Raw genomic sequence first — 12,626 nt, forward strand, 5'->3', positions numbered from 1 at the left:
ATCAGGCTCAGTCAACAGGGATATCTACAGAGTTCATGAATCGTGCGCAAACCTTCTAGAACACGCTAGTATGTGAGTAACACCCTGATTCTGTATGTCTGTATACATTACTACATGTGTCTAAGTCAATAAGGGGGAGCATTCCAGTGCTGTGCCTGCTGGTACAGTAGAACAGCAGCTGACAGACAGACAGACAGACATCAGACAGATAGATAGACAACTATTAAGCAGTGGACACACACACATCAAATTCATCTGGTGATGTCTATAGACAGCTAGTCAACACTTATGTTAAATCAATCCCAGACCTTTGAGGTAATATTTCTTTTTACAGATGTCCATTTTGGCCTGCATAAGAGGTTCACCACTGCACAGAGGTAGCAGGGTGCCCCATTTCACAGGTACAGACACATTTAGTTGTTCAGAAATATTTACTTTGCTCAACAGTAGCAGCTTCCTGTGGAATTGTTTGTTAAAACCCATTTGTTGACTGTGGTGTTATTGGGGAATCTGTGTGACTTGTAAGACTACATACAATCAGCCACTTGTTGAGAATAAGGAGAGAGAGAACAAGCTAAGGGAGCCAGTTTGCATGGCAGGATAGTTGACGAGCTCTTCAGTGTTACTATGGGGATGAGAATAGTCTTTTTCAATTAGCTTCCCTTAGCTGAAGGTCTTCTGTTAAGGTATGTTACAAATCTGATGTTCCATTTTAAATGCATATGTTACCATGGAGAAAATACACTTTGGTAAAAATCTATTCATATCAAAAATCTGTATTTACATCATAGAACGATTCAAAAATAATAGTTCAAAACCATGCTCCAAATGTCTCTGAACATAATCGTAAATTTACCCAATGGAACTATTGTTGTTGGCCGTGGTTCCCCTAACCCGGAGTAATGAGGAAGGAGTCAATTCTGCCAAACATTCCTTTCAGATCTCAAGAATCTAGGCATTTGCCAAATGAGCACTTGATCACTGTAAACCTCATTGGGCTGTCATTATTCAAAACTTTTGAGAAAACCTGTTGCACTTAATATATCTGAGTACAGTTACTTAAAGTGATTTTGTAGTCACTACTCAAACTGATAGAGTCACTGTGACCCTATATGGAGTTAAGTTGTATCAGCTTGACATTTTTTGACTAACACCCCCACTAAGCTACACCTCAAATACAATTTCCCAATGTGCTATGCCTTTTCAAGTGAACTGCAGTTACTACCCATTATTGTATTAGTTAGTGACAGAGACATGGTTGTTGAATTTGTTCAAGCCTGGGATCTTCACCAAGTGAGTTCCAAGGTAAATATTATCATTATAATAAAACTCTATACAACACTACATATCTTTTAGTCCTTTACCCTTACAGTGGCCTGAAACTCATGGTTTACAGGCCACATCCGGCCTACAATTAGGGTTGCAAAATTCTATAACTTTCCAGTAAAAAAATCCAGGGTTCCAGGGATCTTCCAGCCAGGAGTTCTGGAAAACCTAGGACATTTACCAGAATTTTACAACCCTACCTGCAAGTCACATTACGCTGGCTTGCAAAGCAATGTGTAAAACCTATTGGAAATAGGATATCCAACAGTTAGACTTTTCATTTACCCACAACCTGCATTCATAATAACTGCCAGGGTTTGGAATGGTGTAAGGAGACTACCTAACCCATTTAAACTGGAACAACCAATTCAGTAACAGGTTAAAAAGAAATCTAGTTTAGAAAAATGTATGTTATTTATATTTTTGTTGCGTAAGATTGATTGACTAATCACTCAATGTGGCAAGTAGCCTAGTGTTCAGCGGCCAGGTTTATTTTTAATATTTTTTATTTCACCTTTCTTTAACCAGGTAGGCCAGTTGAGAACAAGTTCTCATTTACAACTGCGACCTGGCCAAGATAAAGCAAAGCAGTGCGACACAAAAATCAACACAGAGTTACACATGGAATAAACAAACATACAGTCAGTAACACAATAGAAAAGTCTATATACAGTGTGTGCAAATGGCCTAAGGAGATAAGGCAATAAATAGGCCCATTGTGGCGAAGTAATTACAATTTAGCAAATTAACACTGGAGTGATAGATGTGCAGATGATGATGTTCAAGTATAAATACTTGTGTACAAAAGAGCAAAAAAAGTAAATAAAAACAATATGGGGATGAGGTAGGGGCTATTTATAGATGGGCTGTGTACATCTGCAGTGATCGGTAAGCTGCTCAGATAGCTGATGCTTAAAGCTAGTGAGGGAGATATAAGTCTCCAACCAAAGGAGGTGTTGGCTTTGGGGATGACCAGTGAGATATACCTGCTGGAGCGGGTGCTACGGGTGGGTGTTGCTATGGTGACCAGTGAGCTGAGATAAGGCGGAGCTTTACCTAGCAAAGACTTATAGATGACCCGGAGCCAGTGGGTCTGGCGAAGAGTATGTAGCGAGGGCCAGCCGGTGAAAGTATACAGGTCGCCGTGGAGGGTGGTATTTGGGGATTTGGTGACAAAACGGATGGCACTGTGATAGACTGCATCCAGTTTGCTGAGTAGAGTGTTGGAGGCTATTTTGTAAATGACATCGCCAAAGTTGAGGATCGGTAGGATAGCCAGTTTCACAAGGGTATGTTTGGCAGCGTGAGTGAAGGAGGCTTTGTTTGCGAAATAGGAAGCTGATTCTAGATTTGATTTTGGATTGGTGATATTTTATATGAGTCTGTAAGGAGAGTTTACAGTCTAGCCAGACACCTAGGTACAGTATTTGTAGTTGTCCACATTTTCTAAGTCAGAACCGTCCAGAGTAGTGATGCTAGTCGGGGCGGGCAGGTGCGGACAGCGATCGGTTGAAGAGCAGGCATTTAGTTTTACTAGCGTTTAAGAGCATTTGGAGGCCACGGAATGAGGGTTGTATGGCATTGAAGTTCGTTTGGAGGTTTGATAACACAGTGTCCAAAGAAGGGCCAGATGTTTACAGAATGGTGTCGTCTGCGTAGAGGTGGATCAAGGCAAGAGCGACATCGTTGATATATACAGAGAAAAGAGTCAGCCCGAGAATTGAACCCTGTGATAACCCCTCTATGAGGGTGCCCATGTTTACCGATTTAGGGTTCTACCTGGTGGGTTCCTTGATGATTTGTATGAAATTGAGGGCATCTAGCTTAGATTGTAGGACTGCTGGGGTGTTAAGCATTTTCCAGTTTCGGTCAGCATGAACTCTGAAGATAGATTGGGGGCAATCCATTCACATATGGTGTCCAGACCACAGCTGGGAGCTGAAGGGTGTCTATAACAGGCGGCAACAGTGAGAGACTTATTTCTGGAGAGATTAATTTTTTAAATTAGAAGCTCAAACTATTTGGGCATAGACCTGGAAAGTAAGCCTGCAAAGAGCTGTCAATCACTGCTGTAGATTGCAACTCCTCACCCTTTGGCAGTTCTATCTTGACAAAAATGTTGTAGTTGGGGATGGAAATCTCAGAATTTTTGGTGGCCTTCCTAAGCCAGGATTCAGACATGGCAAGAACATCAGGGTTGGCGGAGTGTGCTAAAGTGAGGGAGATATAAGTAAAACCAACTTAGGGAGGAGGATTCTGATGTTAACATGCATGAAACCAAGGCTTTTGACGGTTACAGAAGTCAGCAAATGAGAGCGTCTGGGTACGCACAGGTTCTGGGTTAACCTCTACATCACTCGAGGAACAGAGGAGGAGTAGGATGAGGGTACAGCTAAAGGCTATCAAAACTGGTCATCTAGTGCGTTATGGACAGAGAATAAAAGGAGCAGATTTCTGGGTGTGGTAGGATAGATTCAGGGCATAATGTACAGACAAGGGTATGGTAGGGTGCGGGTACAGTGAGGTAGACCTAGGCATTGAGTGACGATAAGAGAGGTTGCATCTCTGGACGCACTAGTTATGCTGTGTGAGGTCACCGCATGTGTGGGAGGTGGGACAAAAAAGGTATCTGAGGCATGTAGAGTGGGACTAGGGGCTCCGCAGTAAACTAAACTAATGATAACTATCCTAAACAACAGTATACAAGGCATGTTGACATTAGAGAGAGAGATCAAGCGAGGCATAATGCAATCACAGGTGTTGATTGGGAGAGCCAGCTAAGACAACAACAGGTAAGGCAACAACAGCTAATCAGCCAAGACAGCAACAACAGATAAAATGACGATGAATGGACAGAGAGGGTCAGTTAACTACACACAGGGCCCGAGTACGAGGATGGGGCCGACAGATTAACAAAACAACCAAAAGGTTCCTGGATCGAATCCCTGAGCTGACAAGGTAAAAATCTGTAATTCTGCCCCTGAACAAGGCAGTCATTGTAAATAAGAATGTGTTCTTAACTGACTTGCCTGGTTAAATAAATAAAGAAATGTACATACAAAAACACAGATATTAAAAACAATTCCAAAAAACCAACCCGCATTAGAGCATGCTGGGTAAAAAAAAAAAATAAATCCCAAAAAGGGAGTTGCTGTTTCTTCTCATGTAGTTTTGTAGTCAGTGCCAAATAAACATTTTAAGTAATAATTACTTGACAATTACTTCACCTTACTAAAAGTATTTGTTTTACAAATTCTACTGCTGAGCGATTAACCGTAATTAAACAACTAATTGATGGACATAGGTTCAATTACTTGAATTCTATTACCTTCTAGATTTCTCTGTGAGCTCAATTGGCACACATTGTGTCGTTTCTCTAGAGATAAATCGATCAGCCCGAACTGTGCGATGTACTAGGGAGTTGTAGTTTCCAACAGGTTGACACGGAGAGGATCGACACGAAGAATACGCAATCAAGAGGGATAGAAAGCTGTTCCTTCGCGAGGTACTGCATCTCTACGTGAAAAGACATGATCTAAGTGATTGGTAGTTGGTTTTCAGCAGTCATAAAGGTATGCCTTATTTACCTTGAAGAACTATTAAAACAGTGATCTTGTCAGACAGAATAGGTAGCAGCTCAATGGAGAAGAGGTGATGACTTGGAATTAAATAATAAAGTAATTAAATGACAAATATTCAAAACCGATATCGAAAACTGAACCGGCCTCAAAAAGTACTAATCGCTCGCACAAAACAATGCCTTGGTGTTTACAGTGTAAGGTCTGAGTCTCTGGATTTGGGTGACATAAAGGAGAGATGGCAGGTCTGAAAGCTCCAAGTTATCTAGAGGTTTGCAGGACACGGACTCTGCCACCTCGAATTGATTTCCTATTCAAAATGAGAGAGACGGCTCCTGGACAACATCAATAAGACATTTGTCAAACGTCTCCATGAACAATAAATGCATCCAGGCTACTTAGTATGCCGGCCAGCACACCTTCTGAAAGGAAGGGGCCAAGGACCAAGTTGCCATTTAAACACTACTTTCTCATTCACCAAGTTGGTGATCCATGCAAATCATCTGTACAGAAGTCTCTTTGTTGCTGCAGTAGATATCATTAAAAAAGGACATCCATTTATATTCACAAGTAGACCAAAATAATGATCCAATTTGTTGAGACGTCAATGGTGACATGGTCTCTGAAAAACCATAGAATAACCATCCCTTCCCTTCCTATTAGGAACTGTGAAACGTAATGCTGCTACCAATGTCTGTCAATAGCAAGTTTTCCATCCAATTGGCGACAGATTGTCATGTGAATATTCAAAAATCCACATTAAAAACAATATGTGCATTGTCCCACCAGAGATGTGTTTCCATCAAATTCACCTGTTGCATTATAAAAAGCTGTGCGTGATGATGTAGTGCACATAAAAATACCTTTTGCGGTTAAATTCCCATGTACCCTATAATGAATACAAGTTAACATTAATTACATTTTACCAACACAAAGAGATCCCACCTTCAAATCAAATCAAATCAAATGTATTTATAAAGCCCTTTTTACATCAGTTGATATCTCAAAGTACTGTACAGAAACCCAGGCTAAAACCCCAAACAGCAAGCAATGCAGGTGTAGAAGCACGGTGGAAAAACTAGGAAAAACTCCATAGAAAGGCCGGAACTTAGGAAAAAACCTAGAGAGGAACCAGGCTATGAGGGGTGGCCAGTCCTCTTCTGGCTGTGCCGGGTGGAGATTATAACAGAACATCTAGTGTCTAGTGTTTTGTCTAAATTTTCTGTTTCTATCGGGCCTGTCATGGCATTTTTTTTCATCCCAAAGGCATTTTACTCACATAAAAAGGTTGAATGGAAACTTGGTTAGTGAACCATTTTCAAACCTTTTCACGGTATCCTCCAGTATTATTCCTCTAAAACAAACAAATTCAAGTATTACGAGGGGGGGGGGGGTTGATGATGCACATTTTACTTGCCTTGGAGTCAGACTTGACAGTGCATAACTTGATAGTTTGGACATCAAATGTGAAAAAGTGATTGAGAAAAAAGAAAATGAATTTGCTTATAGACTCTGACAAGGGTATGGTGATAACATGACATAACAGAAAAACTGTAAACTCAAACATCTTTGTCATGGATGAGGATTTAGTTTCAATACAGCCCCAAAGAGACAACAGATGCCCTCGCTTTCCATTATCAAAGGCTGAAAATATGTGTGCTAATCTATGACTCAAATGCAATGGATTTCAATTTCATTCTTTTGAAATGTTTCCGATCTTTTTGTGAATTTCTTGGCTGCGCCAACAGGCGCTGATGTTGCAACATGAACCATATGACAGATCCAATTAGTTCTCATTTGCACACCCTTTGAGCTGCAATGAGTCAGGGTTTACGGTGAAGTAAGTGCAAAATTGCTTCAAAATCTGACGTATTCAGCTGCCATATCATACCTGCACAACAATATATTCTACATTTTGTCGCTCGCTGTTTTTCCCTGAGTTGGATCATCTGGAAAGAAGACTGGCTGACCAAGGGAGAACAAAGAGGAAACTAGTACTAAACTGGACTGTCATGTCGTGAATCCAGCAGAAACCCCAACATATGACTTAGGTGACCTTCACTAGAGTGATTTACATTCTTCTCTAGAATGATTCTACACCATGTTGTCGTCCCAGTACATGTACAGCATACTATATAATAGCAGCTTTTTCTCTCTGGAACAGTTTCAATTTGTGGTTAAATCACCTCAGCAAATTGAAGCTGAGTAGCTCATTCCAATGTATGCCACATCACGTCAATCCAATATTTTATGAAAAACTAAATGAATTGTAATCTGAAATTCAATAAGGGCAATGAATGCTTATCTGGATAAAAAAAATAGCAATAATAACAATAATAATAATAATTGAATATAAAATGAAGGGTTGGAATAATTATGGTGAAATATGGAGATGTAACTATTAGTTGGTTCATTTTGCATTCCAACAGAAATGTCACTGCAATAACCTTTGACCTAGTTTTTGAAGTCAGCAACGTGAGGTATAGTCATGGAACACTGACGACTGTTTTAACATTATAGAATTGGAGGTAACGTTCCCATCTGAAACCAGATATACAGGAACCATATTATTTATCACGGACCACCAGACGCCTATCAAAAGAGTTTGCCATGTTGGTTATCCCTTTCAAGAATGCCTGTACAAGTACATTTTGCACCAGGATGAGACATAAAAACAAAGGAAAACATCTGTTGCCTGCATGGCTGTGTGTCTACTTCAGGCATTGTGGAATTTCACTAGCTGTTCTCTGCTGTACTCAAGCATCAGTTAATCCTACAGTACTTACCTCTTACATGACAAAATAGTTCAAACAATTTCCATTTAAATGTCTTTATGCTTCATTGAACCTCAAGCTTTAGAGTCAGTCTGTCAACTCTCTCTGTCTGCTTTGCGTGGAACAAGAGTGTAACATATGTGATTATGGTCTGTACTGGACCTCACTGCACCTTCGTAGGGACCATGTAGCTTACATGGAGATTGGTTGAGGATCAACCAGAGGACAATCAGACCACCAGGAGAGGTCCACCAGACCACGGGAACACATAGAACAGCAGACCACTTTGGTACACTGGGGTAATGCGATCACAGTTCCAGTTTAGGAACCAGGAGAGGCAGCCAAGGGTAGTTATTAACCTCAGCCAAACAAGGATTCCTCTGATGTTCATTTTGATATTCTTACAAATGACTAGAGTGATTCGTCTCAATCACGAGACACTACACATCACGCACTGTAACGCGGAGGGGAAAAGATTCACGATGCAAAGTTGCCGTACAGATGTAACAAAAATAAGTCAGGGATGTGAGAAGAAGAATAAAATACCGTGAATATTTGAATGTTTTCTATAATTTATTTAACAGGGTACAGAGGGACACTACATTGCGGATCGCTACGCAACAGACGGACTTTCCATTAACATCAAAACAGACAGTTGTGAGGGGGAGGGCTGTGCGGCTGTGGCGACCTACTCAGCGATGTCAGTGGATGTGGCCAATGTGTGTGTTGAACTGAGCTCATGTAATTTATCACCCCTATGGCCCCAGGGAGAGGGCACTCAGAAAACAGCTCAACTGTTGGGGGCTAGGGAAGGGAGGTGGAAGTCATATCTACAACTATCTCTTCGAGGGCCCATGGAACAAAGGGGGGGAAGCAAAGAAACCTTTGTTATGAAACCCGGGGATGAAAAGGAGCAATATGCTGTGAAGAGAAAAAGTAGGCTTGCAAACTGTGAGAATATGATGGAAATCATTGTTTCTTTGGCTGCTTGCGTATCTGTTAGACCTATAGAGGCCAACAACAAATACAATGTATCTGTTCTTTACAGTTATTGGTTGCTCTCTGTACATTTTGACAAATTCAAAGAGAAAGAGAGACATATTCAAATAGAGAAGAGCCGAGCGGTAAGTCCTGTCGCATCTGCTGCCCCTGATTTGTGGCAGAGTTCTAGGGGGAAAGAGCCTCGACGTGACCAGATTCTACAGAATCAGACAGCCTTGTTCTGAGAAGTGGAAAACAAAGAGCATCTAAGCGGACCCTTGTGACTCTGCTTCCAAAGATAATTGGGTCACTGCAACTCTCCCAACCTCACTAGCTGACATTGGAGGAGACGCAGAATAAAGGAGGCATTTATCTAGTATAGTAGAGTCCTCATAGAGGACGACTGTCCTGGTTGGATGTCCTCATCAGGCTAGTCAAAATGAAAAGTAGATCAACTGTATTTTTCTGTGTGTTATGTCCTGTTTTTGTCCTACACAGAGGATCACATTGGAAATGAGTGGTTTTACGCGTTCATGTGTCATCCTCTGGATTTCTTGAAAAAAACTGTTTTTAAACTGTACAAATTGTTTTACCCAAAATAAAAACCAATCAATCAACTCTGACATAGGAGGCATGCCGAGGTACTGACTTAGACATTACCTGGAACTTAGACATTCCCTGGAACTTAGACATTCCCTGGAACTTAGACATTCCCTGGAACTTAGACATTCCCTGGAACTTAGACATTACCTGGAACAAAATATGCCGGCCAAATGAGTATGGATCACAACCAGAAAGACAATCAAGGGTAGTGAGGGTAGCTTGCTCAGGCAAGCCCAAAGATTGGCCTAGTTTTTAAACAAACACACACTGAATACATTACTGTTGTACCCTTTAACTTGGCGAAGATGGCCATGGGCAGAGGCAACCTGACAAAGTAGTCCTTTCTAACGGATCAATGATATGTTATGTGTTTCACAGGGACAGGCAGCTACACTAGTTATCTGTTAGCAACTGCACAATTAAATAGTGAGAACATTGAGTAGCGAATGTTTTGGAGTCTGTGGAAGTGTGTTGGTTGCAGTGTATCTACAGCCCAGTCTATGAACCCAGATCAAGGAAAATGCGCATTTTTAAACGAATAATCAATTTTCACAAAAAGATCACTGCATCCATCTGAGTTATGTCTGTATTATTTTGATTAAGGCCTATGTACGGCAACCTGCTAGAAAAACTGAAAACACTCAAGATGATAAAGTTAAAGGGTTGCACAACTCCTGTCTAAAATAACTTGATCTAAGTAACACAATGCCAACTGCCATTACAGCAACAAGTCTATGAGATTGTAAAGTCGTCCAATAACTACTGTAGGGGAGAGTGGGGTATGTTGAGCCATTCTTTACATTCAGCATCACTCCTTCAAAACATACAGAATATTACAGGATGTGGTGAATCTCTGGAAATATTCAGAATTCATGTTAACATTACAGTTTTGATAACATAGCTTGTCCAAAACAAAGTGCTCTTGGCACATCGTATGGGGCAAAGTAAGTTGATCTTTTGGTATATAATTTTCACTACATATTCAAATAAATTCTAGAAACATGTTTTCACTTTGTCGTTTTGGGGTGTTTTGCAGATGGATGAGAAGGGGAATCAGTTAAGCAGCCTGTACTGAATGAAATTTTACCACTACCTTTTTAAAACCACGTCTACTTTTATTTTCCAAACACAATTCAACAAAATCACACTAGATTTGTTGTCTTTTAATAGTTTTAAGCATATTTTAACCCATGCTTAATACCTTACAAATACTTTGCTCTCTTTTTTTTTACACTTTTAACATAGGCAGGCCCTGTTGTTACCTGCCTTGCATTACACCTGGGAAAAAAACCCACTTCAATTTGCTTAACTTTCCATTGGGTCAACCATTTGCTCAAATTACCCTATGACCATTGGCTCAACTTACACCAAGGCAAACATTGGTACTATATTAGCCCACACAGCTACAAGAATGCACTTTCATGCAAAGTTTAGGACCTCATATTGAAGCTTATAAAGTCCCCGACTGATGTATAGAATAATCTTACAAATGCATACTTTGGTTTAGATTAAAGCAATATGAAGCCTCTAACACAACACATTCATAATGATTTGGTGAAAGTCCGTTTTTTGGACGTAACTTTCTTACCACTTTTTCCATGCGGTTTCTTCCTTCACTGATTACATGAAATGATGACCTCTTCCTAAATATTTGGCCAAATGATTAATTTAGTGTATGGTTTCCTAGAAACAAGGGTGGCTCAACTTACCCCTTTTGCTCAATTTATCCCAATCTCCCTTAAAGGTAAATCATTTGTAATCGAACCAGCATTTTATTGAATTCTAACCTAGTGATCCACACAGTAACAGACCTGGAGTCTGTCATTTATCATCTGAGACGTGACAGACCCCAGACTTACAGGCGGAGCATCTTACCTACACAGTTCCTCATAATCAGAACTAATCAATCACTTCCTTTGTCCAGAGATAAGAGGTTCCATGTGCCACATGCTGACTACGAGTCTCACACATTAGTCATCATGGCCCAACTCAAGTCTGTCACAAACACATGTGTCAGATGTTGATACCGCAGATGGCAGCTGTTATTCACCACATTTCTTTTAGACCAAAGTTTCCCCCCAAGCAAATTTCCAGGACTGTGGCATTCAGATTATTTCTCCTTACTCAATATGTGAGAAATCCTCAACTGGATATGTATTTCAACTGAGGATTCACCCCAATATCCTTTATCAGTGAGCTATGCTATGATGCTATGTGATACAATGTGCGAATACTTCTCCTGTGTACATACAGTAGTTTTATTTTGAACTGGAATAACATTGTCAAAGTCGCCTAAATCCTTGGTCCCGAACTTAATTTGTGTGGGAATATGTTAATTATTCATTCGGCTTTTCTTATTTCGGCAATGTCTTTCCTTTCTGCAAAGAGTTAAGAGAAGCGTTAGGCAATATAATATTCTAACTGGAAAAATAATAATATTCGAACTGGACATAAGTTATTAGCCATTTCAGAGGGCAAAATGTATTTTTGGTCCACAAGTCTATACTGCCATCTGGTGGTTGATTCCATACTGCTAATTATGTTGTATATTTTTTGTCAGTCAGCTTTGTCATTCATTGTAATGATGCTGATCCTCTGTTGTGACTCATGAACAAATACATGCGATGTACAGAAGAGAGTTTGAAAACAAATGTCCATTTAAGGACAAGGGGATTAATATTCAAGTATCAAATATATTGAATTACACCCAAACCCATTACTTTAACCTTGTTATTCATCTTTTCCTACAACAGCAAATTACAGACGTGGTATTGATGATTGATGACAAATACACATTTGTGATAATAAGTAATAATAATACAGGACAATGGGGACATTACTATAGTACATTTGTATACCTTTTTAAATAATAAAAACATCTCAATAATGTGTACATGTCAGAATTAGATCACCTAATCTGAAACTTTCAAAACGAATAAAGAAAATAGTTTCCGGGGTTGTATCTGATTGGTCCTCAATAGTAATTCAAGTCCTGATTGGTCTTGTTCACCATAATTGACTGGAGCTCAGATTCTTTCAGAGAAAATAACATTTATGAAGCATTTGGGGGGGAACAAAACCATATAGAGTGCATCCATTAATGTAATGACAGCAGTCTTTCCACTAGATGGCTATTACACCAAGTTATAACATTGCTTGTGAAATTGTAAACTCTGACACTTGAAATGCATTCATATCAATTTCAACAACCATAATGAAAGAGCTTTTGAATGTGCACAGACAAGCTTCATTCTGACTCCATTCTCGTTACCACACCCCTACAGAAAATAAAAACACAGCCGCCAACATAGCCTATCGTGAGAGAAGAGAGGGAGAATTATGCACTAAAATAATAAAAAAATAG

At 39.9% G+C, this 12,626-nt stretch overlaps 1 long non-coding RNA gene across 1 annotated transcript in view; it reads left to right on the forward strand.

The window, feature by feature from the left end:
- The window catches only part of LOC135547281 (uncharacterized), a 26,995-nt gene continuing 14,369 nt past the window's right edge, over positions 1–12,626 (forward strand). The window contains exons 1-2 of the long non-coding RNA XR_010456686.1: positions 1–72; positions 335–401. This is a non-coding gene — a long non-coding RNA (uncharacterized LOC135547281). The remainder of the gene's footprint in view (positions 73–334; positions 402–12,626) is intronic.

The sequence above is a fragment of the Oncorhynchus masou genome, chromosome 10 (genome assembly GCF_036934945.1).
Source record: "Oncorhynchus masou masou isolate Uvic2021 chromosome 10, UVic_Omas_1.1, whole genome shotgun sequence".
NCBI lineage: Eukaryota > Metazoa > Chordata > Actinopteri > Salmoniformes > Salmonidae > Oncorhynchus > Oncorhynchus masou.